This window comes from Carcharodon carcharias, chromosome 21, assembly GCF_017639515.1.
Source record: "Carcharodon carcharias isolate sCarCar2 chromosome 21, sCarCar2.pri, whole genome shotgun sequence".
NCBI classification, from domain to species: domain Eukaryota; kingdom Metazoa; phylum Chordata; class Chondrichthyes; order Lamniformes; family Lamnidae; genus Carcharodon; species Carcharodon carcharias.
The window spans coordinates 48,218,312-48,240,607 of record NC_054487.1 but is presented as its reverse complement, the minus strand read 5'-3'; the positions used below and the strand labels follow the sequence as shown (position 1 = coordinate 48,240,607).

General features: G+C 39.4%; 1 protein-coding gene across 3 annotated transcripts in view; it reads left to right on the top strand.

The window, feature by feature from the left end:
• Positions 1-504: 504 nt before the first annotated feature.
• The window catches only part of dusp16 (dual specificity phosphatase 16), a 105,828-nt gene continuing 84,036 nt past the window's right edge, over positions 505-22,296 (top strand). For 2 of the 3 annotated variants that reach the window (XM_041215906.1, XM_041215908.1), the window contains exon 1: positions 1,161-1,339. The gene's annotated coding sequence lies outside the window, so the exon portion shown is untranslated. Of the gene's footprint in view, positions 524-898; positions 976-1,160; positions 1,340-22,296 lie in introns of those variants that run through there. The other variant, XM_041215907.1, reaches the window with a different exon arrangement.

Here is a 22,296-nt window from a genome sequence, read left to right as displayed (position 1 = left end):
TACTGTAAAAACAATATCCTTTGTGAATACAGGTAGCCTAAAATAGATGTTTAGCTTTTATAATATGAATGAGTCTTAGAGAACCAATTGAACTTGCCACAGTGAAAATTTCTTCAATGGCTGTCCTGTACTCAGTTTTACCAGAATTTTAAGGAGTATCCAATCTACCAATAAATTGTTTGACTAGCTTTATCTAACGCTTTGTAAATATGCAATGCATTCATTATATTAATTGAAAAATTATTTCTTCACAATGTTTTCACAATTCAAGATGGCACATATTTTTCAAAGGTTTTCCTTCTATGCAGCTATTGCTCTGTAGCATAAAGTGCAGCGATGCATGCGTTGTGTTTGCTGTGTGCATTTTTCATGTCATCAGCAGCAGATTGTCTCTATAAACCCCTTTGGTGAATGCCAAGCACTGCGTTCACTTTGCCTCGGGAGTTAAAGAATGCAGAAACACACTTTCGAACTTAAAATGTCACCGATTCTGGGTAAAATAACAATCGCCAAGAATGGAAAAGTAAGTTAATTTATCAGGGAAACTTAAAAACAAGTGGTGAGACGACACGACCTGAGCTTCCGATGAGATAGATCTTTCTCCTTGCTGTTATATTCTGTATGTAACTCAATAGATCTGACACTAGGATTAATAGAACAAAACTATCACCCAGGGATATTGAACCGAACACAATCAGAAACGATCGGTCTTTGCCAATAGGCTTTTGTACCAAGAAGCACATATACGTTGTGTAAACATAGTAAAACATTTACAGACGAGAATTGATTATATTTAATCCTAGCCTGAAAGAAACAGGGTGGAATAAAGGTTTAAAAAGCTCTTTGGAAGCGTTCCCAAGCAGCAGAGTAATTTGAATACGGTGCATTGTCCTTTCAGTGCTGCTTGCTGAAATCCCTCCCCGTGCGAAACAAAAAGTAGCAAGAAATGGAAAAGCGAAGAAAAGACTGGGGAAGGTGAGGAGAGAACTGTTTTACCACTTTCTTTATATGAACAGCGATGTATTATTACAAGGTGCGGGTGGAAGGTGCCTTACTGCGGCTAGAAAGCGGAGAGAATGGTTGGCCTCTCCCCAGCCCCTTCTCTGCTAAGTGGCTATCAGTGGGATTGGTCTGAAATGACGCCATCCTTTTATTTTTAAACCAATGACCTCATCCCTGCTTCAAGTTTTACTGAACAGAAAAAAAACCTTCCTTCTGTGTATTTTTTATATGAACTAGCTTTACTTCTCTCCTTGTGTCACGCTAAGATTACAAACTGGCTACACAGAACACCGAACGAGGAGACTTTGAATCGCGTTGGAGCCTCGAGTTTGTTGAAGTAAGTTCCCCACAAGAGGAGAGAAAAAAAAAATCACCCAAAAAAATCATCTGCGGGCCTGCAGTTGTCGCCTCACGTGTTGGGGGTGGGGTAGATGTGAGAAAGTGTCGGAGGCTGATTGCTTATTATTATTGGAATGATATGTCAGTAATTGTTTATAAAAAAATGTATTTTGTTCTCGGAAATTTAGTTAAACAGCTTTTAATTATGTTACTGGGTAAAAGGTCCCCGTCGCTTGTAGTCGAAGCTGCCTGTCTTCCCTGCATGTGAAAGGCCTGGGGAAAGGACAATATATACAGCAACAAAAAAAAACGTTTTAAGGGACGTTTCACCGATCTTTAAACAGACCCGAAGTTTTAACAACACTGGAAACCTAATATGAGAACTGTACTTTCCTCTGGAGAGGAGCTCGCCCGGTATTTTATGTACTTGCCATTGGTTAAAGTGCGGTACTAGTCCAAATGGACTTAATTAAATCCTAATCCTGCCAATAAAAAAATATAGAATGCAAATAAACTCCCGCAGAGCTCCAGCTTGTATTTGTCTCTTTTAGCTTTTATGTTATGATTTGTAATATCAAAAGTCAAACTTGTAAGGCATGTTACTGGAAACGCAAACTAAAAGGGAAAGCAGATTTAAAATTTGTAGATATAAAGTAGATTAAATGGATTTATGCAGTATGATGGTCATCTAACCTATTCACCAGATCAGATTTCATTAACACACTTAAAGTTTGGAAATAGTAAATGACCAACTGTGCGTGTTTGATTGGCAGGATAGCTTAGATGTGAGACTTCCAATTTAAAAAAAGTGTACATCAGAATTGTTGCATAGTGTTTAAGTGTAAAATTTACTGAGATTTTGGGAACTGAGCCAAGCTCTTTTATCCTGACCCCAGCATCATGAAAGGGATGAAAATATATATGTAGATAACTACAACAAAATTATATCCATTTTATATACATACAGTAACATGTAAGTTTTGTGTTCTGGTTGCTGTTTATTTTACTATAGCAACAACAAGTTGCATTTACATAGTGACTTTAATGTAGAAAAATGTCCCAACGTGCCTTAGTGTTGTGACAAAAATGGATGCTGAACCAAAGAAAGAAATTGGGAAATGACCAAAAGCTTGGAGGAGAGAGAAATGAAGAGGTGGACAAACGGGTGGGGGGCTCCAGAGGTTGAGACTTAAGTTACTGAAGGCACAGCCTCAGTTCGAGCTAATGGGAAAGGAAATGCATAAGAGGCTGGAGTCAAATAGGAAAAAAGAGCTTTGAGGTTTACAGCCAGTTGCACCTGCCCCCATTCTGTGTTCTCCTGTTCCAGAAATGTACAAATTGTATCAAAAAAATAAGTTTCTGAGTGCTCAGGGACTTAAACCCCTGTACATTTTAAATGCCGAATACAAGGTTATGTTATACTCCAGGGAAAGGTTTGAGTCACAGCCTGATCAAAGTGACATCTAAATGTTGGTTAAATTTTAGTGTTGGCAGAAATAATAAAACATTAAAAATTAAATTATAAACGCTCCTAGATAATGCACTAAAATTGTGGCTTAATACTAGTTCAACAAAATTCTTTGACTCACTGAAAACTATTGTAAATTGTATCCGCTCAAGTATAACTATGGTACAAAGCTTCGCTACCAAAGTTACCAAATGGTAAGAATCCATTTAACACAGCAGCACAGCGTCTTGTAGTATTTATTCAGAAAACCTACATATAATTAAGATAAAAGCAAAATAAAGTGAATGCTGGAAATCTGAAACAAAAACAGAAAATGCTGGAAAAACTCAGCAGGCCTGACAGCAGCTGTGGAGAGAGAAACAAAGTTGATGTTTTGAGTGCATATGACCTATGTATAATTTCTGTTCTGTAACTTGGGTGTTTGAATTTTCGCTGTAAAATTCTTCAAAGGTAATTCCTCATTAGCAGAGGTTTTAAAACTGTAGCACAATCAAAGGGTTCAAATTCACAGTACATGAACACATAATATTAAGCACCTGTTTAAATTCTGCCAGGTTGCCCAGGTCTAATTATCCCATGTCTTATAGTCCAACTTCACCTGAAGACTGCACTTCATCTTGACTCCCTGTATGTAACACTATTAAAGATTGACCGTTACCTCCTCTTAAATTCATGAAAATGCACAAAAATGTCAGTAAACATTTTAATGGGATAGGAGGGTAGTGACCATATGCCTTGGATGCTCTAGAGAACAAATTTGCATTATCTACAGATAAAAGCAAAATATTGCGGATCCTGGAAATCTGAAATAAAAACAGAAATGCTGGAAAAACTCAATAGGTCTGACAGCGTCTGTGGAGAGAGAAACCAAGTTAATGTTTCGAGTCTGTATGACTTTAGAGAAGAAGGGGATACAATTTACAGCATTTTCTGCTTTTGTTTCTGCGTTTCCTACAGGTTGCCCACTTCTAAAATTGCTTTAGCACTACTTTTCATACCTGTGGGAAACAATGTACTAATAGAACTCACAAGATAATGGTAGAACGCTTTGGTTGGTGGAAATTTCTGGAGGCTGAAGACTTAAATATTGGCATACTGCCAACATTTAGAAGGAAAGGGGGACAGGAAAAGCTCTCTAATAAAATGCATTGAGCCTGATGGTGGCTGCCAAAACTGATATCAAGCAAATGTAAGCTCTGCAGGTGAAAGCAGCAACTGATGAATCAAGAATCTACTATTTATTGCAGCATATGATTGATGTTCTCAATATTATACATAAGAGCATTGCAAATAATGCAAATACAATTTTGTCGCTCTGTCAAGCTCACAATCCTGAAAAGATGGACAGTACCTCAAATCTTAAAATTATTTTGTTACTTTGAAAATAATTCTGCTTCAAAACCTTCCTTGAATACTAGTTATATCAGTATGTAAATTTGTATTCTAGCACAACAATGTAATAGCCAATATTGTGTATTTAACTGTAATTGTTTTAGAATTTGTGTGTTGCCTTGCCTTCTGAAATGTTCTCCCATTATATGATGCAAAACTTTGCAATCAAAATGGCAGTCATAATTCAAGACATTGGTGCTAAAATTTGGATGAAGCCCAATATGGGAGAACCTTCCAGAAAAAAAAACCTTTTTGAAGCTTCATATCAGTATGTTTAAAAGTGCAATACTGTTGAGATTTAGATGACCTTCATAAACGGCCCTGCCTCGTAACACTGTCTCAGCCACCTGTTCATCTCCAATCACTTGTACCCGATTTAACTATGCACTAAATTAAATATACAGAATAGTAAATCAATGATGATGTAAATAAAGTTGTTGGGTGTATTTGCAGTACAGGTTTAGCGTTGTTGTGAAGCAGGTTTGGCTTAATGGTGCAGATTCAAGCATTTACGCTTCACTGCTGTTGGAAAGTGAAACAGCTTTGCACCAATGATACTGTTATATAAACGCAACTGTAATCTAAACAGCTTTTCAGTGATGCATCTACTTTTTCTTTTTTTAAATAAAACAAATACCATTATACATATTAGGTACCATTGGAGGTAGCTTCAGTTGACTTACAGTTGTGCTTTTTAAAGATTAATTAAATTATTGCAAATTCCAGAGTGATACAGAAATGAATGATTAATAAGCCACTATGTGTACATGAAGTGGATATTTAGGTGTCTGAAAATAATTTATTTTTATTTGAGAATTGCACAGAAGTGTGTTATTCAAAGCACTTTACAAATGATAGGTGTGAACGCTGATAAGGAGGTGAAGTATTGGTGGCACTGAAAGTGCATTGAAAGATTTTTTTTAAAAGCTTTTGTAGATGGAGCTGCATGAGGGAAGAGATTGCATGGATTAATCGTTTAAGAAGATAGGATGGAGTCTGCTTCAGTCAAAAGTTCAGCCTTAGTAATGGAAAAGTGGGAATAGGAAATGAATATTAAATTAGAGTCTGAAGAACAAAGGGTACGAATAAGGGATATCTTTGCAGACAATTCCTAAATAAAATGGTCCATGGAAGGAATTAAAACCAAGAATACTCTTGAATTCATTGGGGTTCAGGAAATTAATATATTTGGGGGAGGGTGGGCAATTTTGGTGTCCTGACTAACATATTTATTCTTTAGTCAATACCCTCAGCACAGATTATAAACTAATTTACCTCAAGAATACTGTTGTGTACAAAATGTCTGCTACAGATGCCTGAATTATAACAGTGATTGCATTTCAAAAGTACTTAATTGTCTATGAGTCATTTGGATGGACCTGAAGATAAGAAAGGTGTTGTATCAGTGAAATTTCTTTTTCTTTCTCTTTCTTTCCGTCTTGCAGTGGGCATGAAAAGGGATTGTTGTGGATTATCTGGCATTTTGAAGGACAGTGGTTGAGATGCTGGCAAATGATCATTTGAAAATTTGATCTTCAAGCTGATGAAGGCATGGTTGCGAATTCCAGCTGTGGATGAAGTATAGCTGGGAGCTGAGGGCAATGTTCTCAAGGAGGAAGGTGGGAGTTTTGGAAGTAGACTATGTGTGGGATTGAAATCTCAGTTCAGCTCAAACTGAATGTCTAATGAGCACTTTGCTGGGTTGCTGGGTTCAGTCTGAGTAAGCAGCAAGGAAGATTGGCTAGGTCAAAGACAGATGTACATAGGTACTGAAGAGCAAACAGAATGGATTCAGTTTTGTTGACATTGAGTCATTGGATTCAAAGTACTGTTCAATACATAAGATATTGGACCCCTGAAACTTGTTAGTTTTTATAACAACAACTTGCATTTATATAGCACCTTTTAATATAGTAAAATGTGCCATTTATCAAACAATTTGACACTGAGTCAAATAGTAAAAAAAATGAACAGTTACTTTTAAGAGGTTTGCAAACTGTCAAGATTCTTCAGGCCAACCTAATTACACAGGAGAGTTTATGGAATTTCATAAGTTTATTTTTTCTTAAAACATCCTTTCTTTTTTAGGGTGTTGCAAGTTATTTACGGAATTATGTTTTGATAATTTTCAGGAAGTAGAACACACCATTCAAAAAGGTGCAGTGTAGTTTATGCAGGGTCATTAAAACAACCTTTTTGCTTTTGATAGTGTGCACTAAAATTAAGTATATTTTAACTTGTCCCTTCATACACATTTGCAGGAACAGAATATACAGTGGGAAGCATTGTATTCTGTGACTGAGGAGAACTTTGAGCCAGTGGTTTTACTCACTCAGAGAAATAAGCGGGGTATTCCACTGTCGCTCAACATCTATTCCATGTGTGAAAGAAAGATCCATCTGGCAGCTTAAAACACATGGGTATTGTATTTGATGTATTATTGAAATTTGAATTGTTTCCAGTTCAGGCAGCTCAAAAATGTACTTTTGAAGTAAAAGTCAAATAACCTCACAGGATCGTGGTGCTTATCATAATATCTAAAATGGTTGAAGCATCAAATGTAGTCAAATTTATATTGAGGAGCAAATCAGCGAAAACAATTTCTTGCTAACCTAATTTATGCCTGCTTCGTTATTAATAATCTAGCTGTTCTTGTTGCAAAGTAAATTAAAACATCATTGTTGATCCAGTTTGAGTCTTTTTAAGTTGTCACTAGTGTAGCTGTGCTTGCTAGGTGCAGGTCTGATTTGGAATTTTTCCACTTTTCTCATCTCTCAGCTGACCACAACAAGATGTATTTTTGAGAGAGTGTTTTAACTCTTTTGAGTACTGTGACTTTAAAGAAGACATAGAAACAGTTTTTCTTATAAGTTTAAATCAAAAAGTATAAACATTTATTTTCACAACATCAAGAATGTAAATGCAACAAGCACCCACTCCCTGAACACACATAAGAAAAGATTATTCTAAAGATGTTAATGTGCACTTAGGTTCCTAGAAGAGTACAGCAGAAACTGGTCATTTCTTTACATGGTCCTTGAACATTGCAGGCCTGAAGGATTCTCTTTTGCTTCCTTGGAAGACACATGGAGATCAGAATCGTGGATGAGCTCTTGTGGTGAAGAAATATAATCTTGCAGGTGGAATGAATTAGGCCCTCCCCAGTGCCTGAGATGACTTTCTTTATGAGGCAGGGTTCTTTCCTTTCCTGGGGCAAGATCTCTCCCTTTGAGGTGCTGGTCCCAGGCTTCCTTTCTGGGCTGGCCTTTTGGATTAATAAGGTATTGGTGTTCTCTCCAGCTAGTTTCAGTCATGTGATGACAGTATCAATGTATTCCATTGTCCACACAATGTGTTGAAGCTGGTGTAATTGACACACAATGAGGGCATATTGATATCCCATCAACACTCCAGCTGTGATCATCCTCAGTGAATGACTTTATTTGAAATCCCATCTTCGTGGGGCTGGCAGGTCTAGCAGCTATTGTCATTTTCTGTCTCTTCTATTGAAATGGTGAGGGGTAATCAATCAGCACCTGGCAAGGCCATTTACGTTTTATGTGACTGCCCAGGGATTTGTCCAGACATGTCTGTGCAGAACTTGCAAAATAAATTACCTGACTTTCTGGAGTCCATTTTGTGAAGGTCCTGATGGTTAAATCCAAACTTCTGTAATATTTTGAGAGTCCCCATATTTTCCTTTATGTTTAGTTAAGTTTTTAATTCTGGTTATTTGAATAGCAATCACTGTTTGTTAATTGCTTTTAGGTATTGGATTTTCTTATGCCTTCATAAAATCCTACTTAAGTATTTGAAAGCAATCAAGTATCACTGGAGTCCTCATTTTAAATTTAAAATGTAAAATTATATATTATTATAAAGTGATATATTGGTGTTATACAAATATTAGCCAAGTGACTAATGCAACAATGAAGTATAGCTATCTCCGACTCTCATGAAATTTAAATAATTAAAAGCCTGCAACTCCTAAAAATAAAACCAAGCTAAATTTGCATGGGATTCCTCTTTTCCTTCAGGGATATTGACCTGTTCAATTCTTTTCATACTTTTCTACTTTGCTGAGATTTTCAAACTGACACTTTTGTTGAGGGATTTTCCAATTGCAAGAATCATGAGATTCTTCAACTGCTCACAATATTCTGGATTTTGACAATCAAACTGCTCTAAGTTCAAAAAGGACTGTCAGTCCATTAGAATCTGAACCAGTCACAAAGTCTGTGTACTTTTGAAAATTGTACATTAGGCCTCCTCTCAAGCCTGGTACCAGGGAGAACACAGCAATAAACTTTGTTTTATTGTATATTGCTAATTTGGTTGCTTACTCAGTCATTGTACTTAGGGATTTTTTCAAGAGACAACAAAATCAAAACTTAGGTAAACATGTTTTTTATTGCATTTCAGGTACCTGCAAGAATTGATTTAAGACCAGTTCCTGATTTAGAGTTGCTAACCAATAGATATGCTATTGCGTCTGCATTGTTCTTACACATTGGGAAGGTTGAGGTTGCATTCAGCACCTATGAAGAATTCTAAGCCCTATGAATCAACTTGATCATTTTTTGGCTGCTTATTGAATACTGAAGCAGACTGCTTGCAACTGTCAACCCACATCCTATTCACTATCAAGATTACTTACTTCCAACTCTGCAACATTGCTTCCCTATTTTCCTACCTCAACCCACTGTTGTGAAGCTTTTATCGCTATATTTGACTTGTCCAGTGCTTTTATGTCTTTCTGACATCCACTCTGAATCGTCCAAAGCTCAGCTGCATGCATTCTGACCCAAATATTCCCTATCCTCCCTGACCTACATTGGTTCCTGGTGCTACAATGGGACAAACTTAAATTTCATCCTTATCTATAACTTCCTCTGCACCCTACCGTTTGCAAAACTGAGTTCTGCCCCACAGTATCTGATTTGGACTGTTCTTGAACTCCCTTTTACTTCACTATCACTGGAGAGACATCAGTTGCACTGCTGCCCTCTTTGAAACTCCCTCCCATAAACCTGCTACCTCTTTACCGCATGGCCCGTCTTTAAAAGCCTTCTGAAAACAAGACTAAATTTTCCTAATCTTCCCCAAAAGTCTAGATGCCTACTAATTTTTCCCCCCTCCAATGCACTTGGGATGTTTAATATATTAAAGGTGGCAAATAAATGCAACTTGCAGGTATTGCTTCTAAACGTGTTGAGCTTCATTCACACTCATCCAAAAATGGGTTACATTTTCAATGTTGAACAATGGCTGCTTGAACAGGCTGCTGTTAGCTAACATTACAAAGTATAAAAATGAAGACGTCAATGAAGTAAATGCTGTGCAACTTTACTGCATAGTTGAACCATGATTATGCATTTGTTTATCTGAAATTGTTTGTACAGTGTGGACATTGCACCTATATAAACTATATCAAGGTTAGTGAAATGTGCTGCTAGGTATTAGAAATGGTTACACTTTTGAACATATGTAAAAGGTCACTGGTATGAATACTTCTCTGAAGAAAAGTGGACTATCTTGATTTCACAATATTTGATTCATCTATTCACCAGATTTAATGACAACTTTGATGATGAAATAGAAAGTCATTTGGTTAATGAGACAAAGATAGGCAACATTGTAAGCAGTGATGATGGAAGCATAAAATTACAAAGAGATATTGATTAAGTGAATGGGCAAAACTGTGAAAAATGAAGTTGTGTAGGCAAATGTGAGGTCTGTCACTTTGGACCTTAAATGAAAGAACGTGCTATTTTCTAAGTGATGAAAAACTAGAAACCATGGAGGTCCAAAGAGACCTGGTTGTCCAGATACATAGATCATTAAAATGTCATGAACAGGTACAGAAAATAATCAAAGATGCTAATGGAATGCTGGCCTTTATATTTAGTGGAGTAGAATACATGGGGTCAAAGTCATGCTTCAGCTATACAAGACTCTGGTTAGACCACACCTGGAGCAGTGTGAGCAATTCTGGGCACCACACCTTAGGTAGGATACATTGGCTTTGGCTTTGGAGGAAGCGTAACCTATATTTACCAGAATGATACATAAATTACAAGGAGAGGTTTTTTTTTAATTCATTTATGGGATGTGGATGTCGCTGGCTAGGCCAGCATTTATGGCCCATCCCTAATTGCCCTAGAGAAGGTGGTGGTAAGTTGCCTTCTTGAACCACTGCAGTCCCTGTGGTGTAGGTACACTCACAGTGCTGGTAGGAAGAGAGTTCTAGGATTTTGACCTGGTGACAGTGAAGGAACAGCGATCTATTTCCAAGTCAAGATGATGAGTGGCTTGAGGGGAGTTTCCAGATGGTGGGGTTTCATTTATCTGCTGCCCTTGTCCTTCTAGTTAGTAGAGGTCGTGGGTTTGGAAGGTACTGCCTAAGGAGCCTTAGTGAGTTTCTGCAGTACATTGTGTAGATTGTACACACTGCTGCCACTGTTAGCCAGTGGTGGAGGGAGTAAATGTTTGTGGAAGGGATGCCAATCAAGTGGGCTGCTTTGTCCTGGATGGTGTCAGTCTTCTTGAGTGTTGTCGGAGCTGTACTCATTCAGGCAAGCGGAGGGTATTCTATCCTGACTTGTGCCATGTAGGTGGTGTACAGGCTTTGGGGAGTCAGGAGATGAGTTACTCACCTCAGGATTCCTAGCCTCTGACCTGCTTTTGTAGCCACAGTATTTATATGGCTAGTCCAGTTTAGTTTTGGTCATTTGTAACCCCAGGAGGTTGATTGTGGGGATTCAGCAATGATAATGCCATTGAGTGTCAAGGGACAGTGGTTAGATTCTCTCTGGTTGGAGATAGTCATTGCGTGGCACTTGTGTGGCACAAATGTCACTTGCCACTTGCCAGCCCAAGCCTGGATATTGTCCAGGTCTTGCTGCATATGGACATATATCTGCTTCAGTATCTGAGTAGTGAATGGTGCTGAATGTTGTGCAATCACCAGTGAACATCCCCATTTCTGACCTTATGATGGAAGGAGGGTCATTGATGAAGCAGCTGAAAAAGGTTGGTCCTATGACACTACCCTGAAGAACTCCTGCAGTGATGTCCTGGAATTGAGATGATTGACCTCCAACAACCACAACCATCTTCCTTCGTACTAGGTATGACTCTAACCAGCAGAGAATTTTCCCCCCTTGATTCCCATTGACTAATATTGTATTCTGTTGAATTTGGTGGTGGTGATTTGATTGAAGTTGTTCAGATATTAAGGGGAATAGATGGGGTAGATAGAAACTATTTCCATTAGTTTGGAAGTCTAGAACAAGGGGACATGGTCTTAAAGATTAGAGCCAGACTTTTCAGGAAATCTATTTGACTAGCTTTTGGGTTAGAAGTATTTTCTGAGTTTGGAAGTCTCTCCTCAAATGGCAACTAATGCTGGATCAATCAGTGACTGATTGATTGCATAACAAAAATCGAAGGTATTAAGGGACAGATAAATTTTGACTGGCCTGTAGTTCCCTGGTTTATCTCTTCCTCCCTTCTTGAATAATGGTACCACACTAGCTGTCCTCCAGTCCTCTGGCACCTCTCCTGTGGCCAGAGAGGTATTGAAAATTATTACCAGCGCCCCTGCTATCTCCTACCTTACCTCACTCAACAGCCTGGGATACGTTTCATCTGTGCCTGGAGATTTATCTACTTATGAGCCTGCCAGACCACTTAGAACCTCCTCCCTTTCTATGCTAATTTCTTTAATTATATCGCAGTCCTTCTGCCTGATTTCCATATCCAAGTTGTCCTTCTCACTTGTGAAGACCGACACAAAGTATTCATTTAGAACTCTACCTACGTTTTCTGGCTCCACACACAAATTACCACTATGGTACTTAATGGGCCCTACTCTTCCCCTAGTTATCCTCTTACTCTTAATGTACTTGTAAAATAACTTTGGATTTTCTTTTATTTTACCTGCCAGTGTTTTTTCATGCCCTCATTTTGCTCTCCTTTTTAAGTTTCCCCCACCTACACATTCTATACACCTCTAGGACTTCCACTGTTTTGAGCCGTCGGTATCTGCCATAAGCCTCCCTTTATCTCTTTATCAAATCCCATATATCCCTTGACATCCAGGGTTCCCTGGATTTGTTGGTCCCACCCTTTATCTTTACTGGAATATGTTGGCCCTGTACATTCCATATTTCCTTCTTGAATGAGTCTCACTGCTCTGACACAGATTTACCCAAAAGTAGCTGCTCCCAGTCCACTCTGGTCAAATCATATCTGATTGTATTAAAATCGGGCCTTCTCTCAATCTAGAACTCTGATTTATGGCCCATCCTTGACCTTTTCCATAACAAATGTGCTATTATTTTTGACAAAAGCTCTTATATGGGCATCTAATCAAATGTTTTTTTAATCTATATAAACCACATCCACTGCATTACTGTTTGTTATTTCTTCCACTGGAGTTTAAAAGAGTGAGGGGTGATTTGATTGAAGTACATAAGACCCTGAATGGGATATTGACAAGATGGACATGGAAAGGATGTTTCCTCTTGTGAGTGAGTCCAGAGCTAGGGAAAATGTTTTAAAGTTAGGGGTTGCCCATTTAGGACAGAGATGAGGAGAATTTTTTTCCCTAAGAGTTGTGCAACTTTGGAACTCTCTGCCTCAGAAGGCGGTGGAGGTGGGGTCATTGAATATTTTTAAGGCAGAGGTAGATAGATTCTTGGGGATGAAAGGTTATTGGGGATAGATGGGAATGTGGAATTTGAAACGCCAACAGATCAGCCATGATCTTATTGAATGGTGGAGCAGGCTTAAGGGACCGAATGGCCTACTCCTACTCCTATTTTGTGCGTTCATATGTTCTTCAAATAATTCTGCAAGGTTGCTGAAGAATGATCTTTTCTGTAGGAAGTCATCTGATTAGACCTGATTAACTCATTGTACTCTAAATACTTAAAATAATTTAATCATGTTATTGAATCATGGATTATTTCGTCACCTCTGATCGATTTTGTTTTGATCTCAATGGCCACGACAAAGCTCTTGTTTTTCCTCATCAACCCAAATGAGAACTGAAATTTGAAACAAAAACTGCTGGAAAAACTCAGCAGCAGGTCTGACAGCATCTGTGGAGAGGAAGACAGAGTTATTGTTTCGAGTCCGTATGACTCTTTATTAGAGCTAAGAGAACTAGAAATGTGGTGAAATATAAGCTGTTTAAGAGGGGTTGGACAAGTGAAACTGGATAGAGGGCCAACGATAGGTGGAGGCAAAGGAGAGATTGTCAAAGATGCCATAAACAAAAGGTCAAAGGGGCATTGACGGTGGTGATACTTGCTAAAGGATGTGCTAATGGTGACATTAAGGGTAGAAAACAGGATGACCAAGTGACAGATGGCCCTGGTGGGGTGGGGGGAGGGGATTGTAATAGGCTAAAAGGTGGGGATAAAACAATATGGAAGTAAATTGTAAAAATAATAGAAACAAGTGGGAAAAGAAAAAAATATATATATTAAAAAAAATTATAATTATTAGAAAAAAGGAGATAAAGAAGGGGTGAGGATAAAGGAGAGAGTTCATGATCTGAAATTGTTGAACTCAATGATGCGGTGCTGTTCCTCCAGTTTGCGTTGAGCTTCACTGGAACAATGCAGCAGGCCAAGGACGGACATTTGGACATGAGAGCAGGGTGGTGTGTTGAAATGGCAAGCGACAGGAAGGTCCGCAAAGCGGTCACCCAGTCTGCGTTTGGTCTCTCCAATGTAGAGGAAACCGCATTGGGAGCAGCGAATGTAATAGACTAAATTGAGGGAAGTGCAAGTGAAGTGCTGCTTCACTTGAAAGGAGTGTTTGGGCCCTTGGACGGTGAGGAGGGGGGCAGTAAAGGGGCAGGTGTTGCACCTTTTGTAGTTCCATGGGAAGGTGCCGTGGGAGGGGGTTGAGGTGTAGGGGGTGATGGAGGAGCAGACCAGGTTGTCCCTGAGGGAACGGTCCCTATGGAATGCCGACATGGGGGGGCGGGGTGAAGGGAAGATGTGTTTGGTGGTGGCATCATGCTGGAGTTGGTGGAAATAGCGGAGGATGGTCCTTTGAATGCAGAGGCTGGTGGGGTGATAAGTGAGAACAAGGGGACCCTATCATGGTTCTGGGAGGGAGAAGTGCAAGAGATGGGTCGGACATGGTTGAGTGCCCTGTCAACCACTGTGGGTGGAAAACCTCAGTTAAGGAAGAAGGAAGACATGTCAGAAGAACTGTTTTGGAAAGTGGCATCATCAGAACAGATGTGACGGAGGCGAAGGAACTGAGAGAGTGGGATGGAGTCCTTACAGGAAGCAGGGTGTGAGGAGCTGTAGTCAAGGTAGCTGTGGGAGTCGGTGAACAGTCTATCACCAGAAATTGAGACAGAGAGGTCAAGGAAGGGAAGGGAAGCGTCAGTGGTGGACCATGTGAAAATGATGGAGGGGTGGTGATTGGAAGCAAAATTAATAAATTTTTCCAGGTGCAGATGAGAGCATGAAGTGACACCGAAGCAGTAATCGATGTACCGGAGGAAGAGTTGTGGGAGGGGGCCTGAGTAGGACTGGAACAAGGAATGTTCCACATACCCCATAAAGAGACAGGCATAACTGGGGCCCATGCAGGTACCCATGGCCACACCTTTTATTGGATGAAGTGAGGTGAGTTTAAGGAGAAATTGTTCAGTGAGAGAACAAGTTCATCCAGACGGAGGAGAGTAGATGGGGATTGTTTGGGCCTCTGTTCAAGGAAGAAGCAGAGAGCCCTCAGACCATCCTGGTGGGGGATGGAGGTGTAGAGGGATTGGACGTCCATGGTGAAGAGGAGGTGGTTGGGGCCAGGGAACTGGAAATTGTTGATATGATGTAGAGCATCAAAGGAGTCACGGATGTAGGTGGGAAGAGACTGGACAAGCGAAGAGAGAATGGAGTCAAGATAGGAAGAAATGAGTTCCGTGGGGCAGGAACAGGCTGTAATGATCAGTCTGCTGGGACAGTCCTGTTTGTGGATTTTGGGTAGGAGGTAGAAGCAGGCCTTTTGCTTTTATCTGAGAACTGAAATTTATTGTGTAGTAATAAAGCAGAGGTATTAGTAATGAAGTTAGAATTAAGCAGTTTTTTTTAAAGAAAAGCACCAATAAACCTTGATTTTATATAGAAGGCATTAACTGATACCCACTTACAATGAGAATGTTACCTTTTTAATCTTCATTGATTGGTACGTTGTTAAGCCATTAAGTTGGAACATTTTGTGACAAAAGTCTGTAACAAGCTGCCAATACTTTTTTTGAATTGAAGGATGTTTTATCTAAAAATTCAAGGCCACAAATATTTCAATTCTGATGGGTAAACTTTAGTGATCAATCTAACGTGGTATTTTATGCAACTAAGTATCTCTGTTCTGCTCTCGCAAAACTGCAAAAATGAGACTAACCAGTCTTCACATCAATGTTAAATTAGCTGACTCTGAATTCAAAATTTTCAGGATTTTTTAGGTGCCACTTAAAAAGGCTGTAGTGTACTTAGTTTCTTGCAGCAGATGTAATTAGTATATTGCAGGGAATTCTTGCCTTTTTTTGTTTATTAAAGCATAGAAAAACCCCTGCCAAATTTTCTGAATTCTTGCTTTTAGAGGAAGTCATTTTTTCTGCAGTGTATTGTGGAGAATAGTCTTGTTATCTCGATCATGGTCACACACATCTTTCTAAATACACATATTCTGTATTTTCTAATGAAAACTTCTGCAGGGTTTCAATTCAGTGAGAAGTCAAAAATTGAATGTCTATTTTAACTGGTCTTAAAATGCCCTGATAATTTTTTTGTTTTCTCAAGGTCATTTGGCACTTGTTACTGATTTGCTATTGGCTAGCTCTATTTTAAACTGAGACTTTACAATAGCAGGATTGGGCAAAGTTGATCTCACAAGAATAACAAATGGAACTGCCTTAAACTAACAAATTATTGGCAGGCGTGTGGTATCCATTTGTAAAATGTCAAGGATGTGAACTTAAAACCAATGTTATTGGGACCGAGACCTAGGTGAACAGCAGTCTTGTCTTGTACTTAAATAATTACTAATGAACAGAGCTTATTAAAATGATTATAAGGACTGAAATATGCTGCTTATTTAATAAGGCAAGCTTGCCCCACTTTGGCATCTCAGTCTAATTCACATACACCAGGTATACATTTTATGACTTGGTTTTTGATGCTTTGCTGGTGGGGGAAGTTGTTTAAGTGTATTGTATTTTATATTTTTATTTTATGATCACTAGGCATTAGAAATAGAGGTTTATAAAGTTGTGTAAATGTAGAAATGTGGCTTCTGTCCTTTATTTATCCAAAGCCAGCCTTTCATCGGAAATATAATTCTTTCTGTTTAGATGCTGATGAACTTGACAAGAATTTTCAGCATTTACTATTTCATTCTAAATCTGGAGCTTCTTTATATATGATATAGTTCATGGTTTGGTTGTTGTAGTTGTATAACACTTCTAAGGAGATTACCAATCCCAGTTTCTCCTGTCTTCCAAATATATCTGGCTTTATTGACTATGTTTTCAATTTCCTTGGGACTTGGATGAAGCTTTGCTTATCAGCAGATGTTATATTTGAGGACCTGGAGAAAAGGTTTGAGGGAAATTGGTAAAACCAAATCTCGCTTTGCAGTTAGCTACCCAAAGGCATGATGAAGAAGAAGAGGGGCCCGAGCATCTGTTGTTAGCCCCCACTTTCCTTCTCTAAAGGGCAACATCATCCAAAGGCATGATGCCTAATATTTATAGGAAGGATTCAGGGATGCAGCAGGAAACCCAGAAAAGCTGGGAATGCACAAGCCCTGCCAAAGCCCTCATTAATTTATTTTTTACTTTGGCTGATTGCTGAGCAGGAAACAAATTGAAGGCTGGTTGTTGCTGCGTAGGAATGCTTATGTTACAAGGCAGCATCTGGGGTCTGCTGGTGATGGTTTCTGGCAATTGACAAGATTAGAGGGGAGGGGCAGGGTGGAGTTGGCACTTGGAATGTGAGGAAGAGAGATCTTGGGGCAGGGTTTGCTGGAATCATTTGTTCAAAGCATTGGCGGCAGATCATGGCAGCTTTGCTTGATGGGATATGGGGGAAACATTTCTGCTCCTTCTCACCACACAAGTAGCGTTGTAGAAGCTCCTACCTGCTGGATCTGGCAGCTCGTGTCTGCCTTCAGCTGCTAGATTTCCAGAGCCCTGAGAAACTCAGGCTCCAGCCGTTAAATTCAAATTCATGCTGAAACTGAGAGCCTCGGGTTTTATTTAAATATTATAATTGGGGCCCCATCTCTTGGGAGTGGGTTACTCGTCCAACTCCAATTAGGCCCCAGTTAAAAGTGAAGTATGTGTGCTCACAAAACTTTTTTTTAACTCTCTCACTGCAACACTGCCCCGCCCATCCTGGAAGTGGTTCAATTAAATACCTCAATGGAACTGCATTTCACATGTGTGTTGATGACGCCCGGCTCTATTTGACCTCTCCTACACCTCTCTGTTAGCAGACTACTCGCCGGTCTTCAGTTTTGAATGAGTAATGGTTTTCTCCAGTTAAACGTTGGGAAGACTGAAGCTAACATCTTTGGCTAAAATCACAAGCTCTGTTCCCTTGCCACTGAATCTATTCTCTCACAGGCCACTTCGTCGAACTGCATCAGACTGTTGGCAACTTTGTCCTATTCAACACAGGCTCAGCTTCCAACACAACATCCTCTTCATCACATTGACTGCTCAATTTCACATTTGTAATCCCCCCTTCCTCATGTTGCTGCAACATTTATCCATGCCTTTGCCACTTCCAGACTCAACCATTCGATTGCTCCCCTGGCTTGTCTTCCATCCTCTACCCTCTGTAAACTTCAGATTTCTAACTCTGCTGCCTGTATTCTGACCCATTATCCCATTCAATCTGTTCTCACTGAACTATATTGGCTGCCAATCTTCCAGTTAAATATTCTCCTCTTCGTGTTTAAATCCTATCATGGTCTCACTCCTCACTATCTCTGTAAACTCCTCCAGTTCTACAATTGTAACTCCTCCATATCGCTCCAAACTCTTGTTCCTCTAATTCAGGTTTCTTCTGCACCAAGCCATTCCCCTCTATATGCACCACCATTGGTGATGCCTTCAACTTCTGAGTTCTGGAATTCCCTCTACACACTCATTCTGGTATCCATTTCCTGCTCCTCCTCTAAGACCCTTCTTAAAAATTCCCTATATGAATAATTTTTGGTCAGCCTTTCCAATACCTCTTTTAAGGCTTGACATTCATTTTTTTCACTACTTTTGAGACATTTTTCTACATTTATGGATGCTATAAATGTAAGTTGTTAGCCTTGGAGAAGGGTATAAATTGCAATATGCCACCCTTTACTTGACTGGCCATTGCAGAAGCTTGCATGGAAAGGCCAGTGTATCAGATTTTACCATGATTTTGACTCGCTGCTGTTCGAAATCATGGAGGGTTTTTATAGAGTAAATAAGAACAATCTATTTCTGGTGGGAAAAGGATCAGTAACTAGCAGGCACAGACTTAAGGTAATTGAAAATGAACCAGAGGCAGCAAAATAAAGATGTTTTTACAGTAAGTTGTGATCTGGAATGCACTGCCTGAAAGGGTGATAGAAGGAGATTCAATATTAACTTTGAAAAGGGAAATGGGTAAATAATTGAAGGAAAAAACTGTAGGGGTATGTGTAACGAGTAGTGGTGGGACTAATTGAATTATGGGCTGAATGGCCTCTTTCTGTGCATCATTCAATGCTTCTATGATTGATATTTGTAAGCAACTTTCCTGTCATGTACACCTACAAGTGTAATGTCTTGTTTTCAAAAGCATAAAATATTTGAATCCACTGATTTTTAATATTCACTGACGCCTTCCATTACTTTGTTGATAATTGAGACTGATGGACTGGTAATTGGCTGGATTGGATTTGTCCTAGTTTTCGTGACAGGGCATACGTGGACAATTCTTCTGTCAGGTAGATGCCGGAATTATGGCTGTATTGGAGTAGCTTGGCTAGAGGCACAGCTAGTTTTGGAGCACAAGTTTTCAGCATTACATTGGGTTGTTGTTGGAGCCCATAGCCTATGCTTTATCCAGCACATTTAGCTGTTTCTTGATATCACGTGGTGTGAATCTAATTGGCTGAAGACTAGGATCTGTTATGCTGGGAATCTCAGGAAGAGGCCAAGATGCATAATGCATTACTTCTGGTTGAAGATGGATGCCATTGTTTCAGTCTTATATTTGCTACTTCCAGACAACCCCAAGACAAAGTTAATTGAACAACACTCAGCAGTACACAGTTCAAGAAGACTAAGCATTCAAATTTCAAAACATTCACCATTGTGCTTTACCAAGATCACAGCAACAACACTAGAATATTTGTGCAAAGAGCTAAATTAGCAATAGGTCGGCAGTCCTGCCACATCCGGTCCGCAGAATGGTGGGGTGAAAGTAACTGCTGTTGACATCAAGGCAAAATTGAAGTCAGTGGAAATCGGGAAGAAAATCTCTCCACTGGTTGGAATCATGTCTAGGACAAAGGTCTATATTCGTGGTTGTTGGAGGCCAATCATCACAGCCACAGGGCATTACCCCAGTTCTTCAGCGCTGTGTTCCTGGCCTAATAATCTTCAACTGCTTCATCAACAGCCTTCCCTCCATCATAAAGTCAGTAGTTGTGAAGTTTGCTGACAATTGCCTGGTATTCAATTCCATTTGCAGTTCTTCAGAGAATGAAGCAGTCCATGTCTGCATGCAGCACGACCTGGACAACATTTGGGGTCGAGCTGATAAATGGCAGATAACATTTGCACCACACAAGTGCTAGGCAATGACCTCAAACAAGAGGCCATTCAGCAGCATTACCATCGTGGAATCATCTACCATCAACATCCTTGGGAGTCACTGTTGAAATTAAACTGGATCAGCCATATAAATGCTATGGCTACAAAAGCAGGTCAGAGGCTAGGAGTTCTTTGGTGAGTGAGCTACCTCCTGACACCTACCTGTCCACCATCTTATAAGCCACAAGTCAGGAGTGTGATGGTACACTTCCATTTGCAGCTCCAACAATATTCGTTGAAGCTTGACACCATCCAGCGCAAAGCAACCTGTTTGATCTGCACCCCATCCACCTCCTTAAACAATCACTCATGCCACCACTAGCACAGAGCGGCAGAAGTGTATGCCACCTACAAGATGCTTTGCAGCACCTTGTGAAGGTTTGTTTGACAGCATCTCCCAAACCCGCAACATCTAACATCTAGAAGGAGAGGGCAACAGATCCATGGAAACTCCACAACCTACAAGTTCCTCTACGAGTTACACACCACCCTGACTTAGAAATATATCATTGTTCCTTCACTGTCGCAGGCTCAAAATCTTGGAACTCTCTACCCACAGAGTACAGCAATTCAAGAAGGTGGCACATCACCATCTTCAGGGCAGTTAGCGATGGACACTTAATGCAGGCCTTATTAGTGATGCCCATATCCTCACAAATGAATAATTTTTAAAATTATCTCAGTGATACTATGATGAAATAATGGTTATACATCTGTCACTGTGGGAGCAATTTGATTATTAAACTCAATGTTTTGATATATTAGAGTATGATTAACATTGTAATTTAAGTCTGTTTTTCGCCATAATGTAATGGTAGAAAAATGTTAAACAAGTCAATGAACTGTTTTTGCTAATCAACCTAACAATTTCAACCAAATAATTGTATGCACATAGATGTGTGTGAAAGAAGTGCGTTACAAATGAGTGATAAGCTATAATAGTGTATTGTGGCTTTCAAAATGAGAATGGGTCTATAGCCCAAAGTTTGCTGAATTATTGGGAATTCTAAGGTCTAAGGAATGGGACGCACTTTGATAATGGGCTATATGAGAGGCGTGTTGACACAATTAAGGCCGGTAATATTAAAGGGAATGTGAGAGCATGAGCTGGAAGTTGGTGAAGGACTGAAAAGAGAGTACAGGTGATTGGTTAATGGATGCTTTTCAGACTGCAGGGATATAACCAGCACTGTCCCTTGGGGTTGCATGTGCATGCATATGTGTTAGTTATTGGGTTATGGAGGCACAATATTAAAATTTGCAGAGGAATTTGCATCCATCTCTTGGTTTCCTATTTCCTGCCTTGTGAGACATCTTCAGACACTTTTTGCTAAGTTAGAAGTATCTTCTAAGTGCACGTTCTTGTTAAGTAATAGTGTTGAAAGTATTGGTGTAGAAAATAGCCTCAAAAGTATAAATTAATGCATATTTGTCCTCTATATTCTCCTGTAATATTTTTGGAAATACGGACTCATCTTGGGTCTGGTTTCATGGGCACCATCTAAACTTTTCCAGATGGTCACTCTTCATACGTCAGCCAAAGCTGTAAAAATCAACCAATTGTTGAACCCTATATTTGAGCTTGCACCTATCCCTGCCCAACATCTATGCAGGCATGCTTTCCAGCAGAGGTCACTAGTTAGAAGTAAGGAGTATGCATCCTGTTTACTCCTTCCAGCACCCCAATGGCAACTGAAGCCAACTGTAGTACTCCTATCCTAACCATAGCTGACAATAACTAACTTACTATAGACCAGTGATCAAACCTGATACTTCACCTTGGTCTGTAGGTAGGTTGGTAATTTATTAGCATGTCAGAAAAGCTTGTAAACTTGTGTTTATTAGCTAAAATTAATTTATTTTCAATAGGTATGTGTATTAAGCAGCATTGTGACAGTGTTTTGGGGTATTGCGTGAAAGAAGACTGCATATGCTAAACTGTTCCTTGTTGTAACTGTAATAATTGTGATCAATCAAAACAAAAAAAATGACCTTTATACTCTTTAAGAATACAGAAGGACTTTCTGTTTTTCTGTTCAAGTCAATAAGAGGAGAAAAAGGTTACTTGAGTTTAAATGGGGACAACAATTGGCTGGCTGTTTTCAAGGGAAAATATATAGTTTGACCTTCACCCTTGGCAAAATTTAAAATTGTCATTTAAACAAACACTTCCTAAGTTAGTCAAATTGTCATAAGTCAGTTAAAAGGTCTTATTGAATCA